This window comes from Polistes dominula, unplaced genomic scaffold, assembly GCF_049000335.1.
Source record: "Polistes dominula isolate Pdom_NZ unplaced genomic scaffold, Pdom_raw_medaka contig_28, whole genome shotgun sequence".
Taxonomy (NCBI): Eukaryota; Metazoa; Arthropoda; class Insecta; order Hymenoptera; family Vespidae; genus Polistes; species Polistes dominula.
The window spans coordinates 4,952,301-4,957,241 of NW_028300879.1; positions in this window are offsets into that span (position 1 = coordinate 4,952,301).

Below are 4,941 nucleotides of genomic sequence, written 5' to 3' on the forward strand. Positions count from 1 at the left end.
CTATCTCGTTAATGTACTCAAATTGTCGGCCATTTTGTTAATGGAAATGAAATTTTTACTAATTACTTTTTCTATCTTTTATTTTAATCATTTTCTAATATTAAAATTATTATTAATATTCTTTTCATTCTGATATTTTATCTTTTATTCAATACATATTTATTTATTTATAACAATCAAAAAAAAAACTAATGGAAATAATTATTAAAAAAAGTTATTAAAATTATTATTTTTTCATTTTTCATTTTTATCAATTTAATTTTTATTTTCAATTCACGTATAATTTTAATTGAATAGTAAGTTACAGGTTTACTCAATATATGGTCAGACATACTAAGTAGTACGAACAAGAAGTAATTTATTTGATCAAACATTTTAAAGTAGTAAGATCCACAATTCCTTGCCTTGTCAGATACTAAGTAGTACGAGTCTTCCGTACATTATCAGACATTCAGTAGTACGAGTAAGATTCTCGTCATTATCAAATACTTTTAAGTAGTACAAATCATATTTGAGAGTACTCAAACAACTAATGAAATTATTTATACGTATTTTAAAACATCCCCTATATTTCTCGATTAATTTTGTATTGCTAGCACGTATTTTTCATTTGTAATACAGAATTATCGTAAAACAAAAAACAAACAAATTACGATCGGACTGTATGTTAACGATAAAAAATATGAATATTATAATACACGATTCCAATATTATGTTCAATACGGTGCTTTTTGTTATTTAATGTTGTTGATTCCACGTGTTCACGGGAGGGGGGATACATTTAACTTTTTTACGAAAGAAATAATGATGTTTTATTGTTTTTATTATTTAGTTACGTCAATGTTTGCATCACGTTCTTTCTCTTATGGTTATGATACGAATGATGAGAATTCAGAGTGTCGTGTTTATTTCTCCCAACCTCCCCTTCCTCCCCCCATTCCCCCCTTAAATGTATTACAGATTTCTACTTCTCATTCCTGGAAAATGAATGCAAAAATGAAAATGAACAGGAAAGGTAATGGTTAATCGAATTACGTTTCGATAGTCAATCAGTTTTGCAAATAACGAAGAGAATGCTTGACATATTCTCTTTCTCTCTCTTTCTCTTCCTTTCGCTTTTTATTTTTTATTTTTTTATAAATTAACAAAAGTACCAATACCATTTTTAGTTAATTAATTAATTTTTTTAATCATTTATTTTAAAGAGAGTACACAATTGTAATTTGTTTAGAAAATCTTCATACTATAAACTTAGGAATTGTTTTGTGTTTTATTTTATTTATTCGAAATAAAGTAACTTAAAAAATAAAAGAATTAAAACGTAATTAACAAAAATACTTTTTCTAATACTTAACGATCCATGGTGAATAAAACAAATCGTAGTAATTGAATTAAATTAATTTAATTAAATTTAAACGATAAATAAATTAATCGAATTTAAACGAAACAAACAAAACAAAAAAAATCGATGTTAGTACATTTAATTTACGTGAAGAAATGAAATGCAATGGTTTTTGTAAGCACTCTCATTAAAAAGTCAAAGGTTTGTTTTCTTGTAAGAGGAATATAAAGGGTTGTGTGTATAGAAAAGGTTGCTTGTATTCAGAGAATGAACTCAAACGAAAGGAACGTCTTCATATTGTGAACGTATTTGTAGAAAATACGATTCTCTCTCTATCCCTTTCTCTGGTTGGATGCTAAAATGCGAATTCTAAGGTAGGATCCTTTTAGTAAAAAGGGTATTTTAAAATCTAAAACGTGATTGATAAAAATTCTACTTTTTTCGATTTTAACATTTCAAACGAATTGTTAGAAATTTTTCTACGTGAAATTTTTCCTTCTTCTAAGTTTTTTTTTTTTTCATGTAAAATCTGATTTATTGAAAATTATTCATCGAGCGCATAATTTTTTTGTTCTTTAATGATCATCGTTTCTTAAAGAACTATTGTTTAAATGGGACATTGAATTGTATTGGTAAAAAAAAAAAAAGTTGCATTGAAAATTTTTCCCATTCGATTATCTTATTTTTTCCCCTACCAACCACCCACCCACACCCCAATTTTAAAAATTTTCATACGAATTTAATCGACAGATAATAAGAGAAAGAAAAAGAAAAATCTTAATGAAGAAAATATGTAAATTGTATATGAAAGTGAAAGACAAGTTGACAAAACACCCCCTCAATAAAATAATGAAGGACATTGATGCTCAAAGTTACTTGATATGGGGGTCGAAACTGATTAAAAGTTTTCTTTACGTTGATCGGTAAGCTTAAGTTACGTTCGAACGTAACAGTAGTAGTAGGAGTAGTAGCAATAGTAGTGGTAGTAGTAGATGACATTAAAAAGTTTTTAACGTAAAGAGATGAACTGAAGTCTGCCACGTTGTGTGCCTTAGAGAATCTTTAAAGATACACCGTCATATAACGAAACTTTTGTAAAAAAGAAAAAAATATTACTTTCCAAGATAGAATCGAATAAAGTATTACTAGTTGAACTAGTTAAAACTAATATGAATTACATTAGAAAAACAAAAAATTATACACGGGTTTTAATTTTATATTATGTAATAAAACTGATATGAATTACATTAGGAAAACAAAAAATTATACACCTGTTTTAATTTCATATTATTTAATAAAACTAGTATGAATTACATTAGGAAAACAAAAAATTATACACGTGTTTTAATTTCATATTATTTTTTTTTTGTATTATCAATTGTTTTCATAACAAGTAACTCTTATTCAAAAACACGTTTTATTCTGCAATAATATTTTTCTTTTATCTTTACATTCAATATTAACAATATAATTATATATATATATATATATTTCTTTTTTACAAAAGTATTAAATTTAATTTCTTTTCTTTATGTTCGAATGTAGTTCTTTTAATAGTAAAAGAAAGAAAATAACGTGGAAAAGAAGTTAGTTGTGATATTTGTTTCAACGCGACAGGTAAAAGAACACACACACAAACGCACATATATAGAAAGAAAAAAAAAGGTCGCATAAAAATTGAAGTCGTCGCACGCGAAGTCATAGAATCTTATCTAATCGGGATAGTAAACCACTTTATTTCTAAGGATTACCTTTGCTGGTGTAAATTTATTGCTTAGCTCTTGCACGGAAGAAAGTTTTACCTCTCTAGGATAGATATCTGTGCAATATAAGAGTTCTACTATTACTCGATGTTATTTATTTTCTTCAACTATACTATATAACAAAATTAGAAACGATTTCTTTCGATAAAGAAAACATTTCTTCCTCTTTCTCTCCTTCTTTCTCTTCGAAAATCAAATATATCTATATATATATATATATATATATGTGCCCATAATTATGAAAGTGGTCTAATTGTAAGTCAAAGTTGAAAAAAAAAAATAAGTTTATCAGTTATTACGCATCACATTATTTTAAAATAAATAAATTCAATGTATTTTTCACAATATTATCAAAAATGAATCGTTAGATAATGTATGTTATTTCAATATTTTATAGAATTCATATAGTGTTCAAATATAAATCTTTAAATATCTCGAAACAAGAGATACATGACTTAGACCACTTTCATAATTATAGGCACATATGTATATATAATATCATAATAATATATATATATATATATATATATATATATATATATATATATATATATATATATATATAAATTACGTGCCACATTGTTTGTCCGCAATGGATTCCTAAACTACTGAACCAATTTTAATAAAATTTTGCACACTGTGTGCAGTTTCATCCAACTTGAAAGATAGGACAGTTTATATCTCAATTTATAATCGCAATATTATATTATTGCGAATTATTTGTTTATTAACAATGAGTCATGATTATCTCTGTTAGTTCGATAAGATTCTTACAGATGGCGGTATAAGGTAATTCGTTGTCTTAAGGACTAGTGTATCGAACTGATTGTGAGCCACAGCAACGTACCCCTAGTACATATATATATATATATATATATATATTATTATATTATATTATGATTTAACACATTTTAATACGCACATTTTTAAGACGCCAAATTTTGTAGAAAAAAAAACAACCCCTTTTCCTAGATTGAGAATCACTGACTTAGAGATATTCATACCTCTTTAGAAAACTTCTTGAAAGAAAAGAACTGAAAAGGTAAAAAAAAAAAAAGAGAAAAAGAAAAAAGAAGGACAGACTAATAATTTCCGTTTCGTGATATTCATACGTAAGTTTAAATAGCAACCCGAGTGGTTTTAGATTTTAAATGAACCTCTAAAGGTAACTTGTGATGGAAATAAAAATATTACGAAAGTCATTCTAAAAAAAAGTTTATAATAAAGTGTTACATATAATTTGTGTGTGTTAATTTTGTATAAAATAATTTTCAAAAATATAGGATCAGCAAAATGAGATAAGACATTTCTTGAGAATATTCTCGTTTCATATTTGTACGTTTAAGTTTTATTATTGTATTATTTAAATAATCGCTCAAGTGTAATTGCATAAATTTGGATTCTTAGCTTTAGGCCAAACATCATTTACTCCTATATAATATTCTAACTCTAGTTTACTTATATACGTATATATCAAAGAACTCGTATTCTCAAACTCTCATTTTCTACCATACCACCACCCTCACTCTTACTAATTAATTGTTCGAAGAACTTTATCTCATCTATTGAAATTATTAACGTGCAATTTGCGAATACGAATGTTAAGTACATTACGTCAAAACTCAAATTGATGGGTACAATTTCAAATCTTTGGATTAATTTTATTATATCATTTACGATTTTGATTTCTAACATAATAAAAATAAAAATAAAATAAAAAATAAACGAACAAATAATCTTAAATAAATTTATTTAATAATAAAAATTTTACAAACAGTAACACATCTTACTTTATGTACGATTATTATTTTTTTTAATTATTTAACTTAATTAATT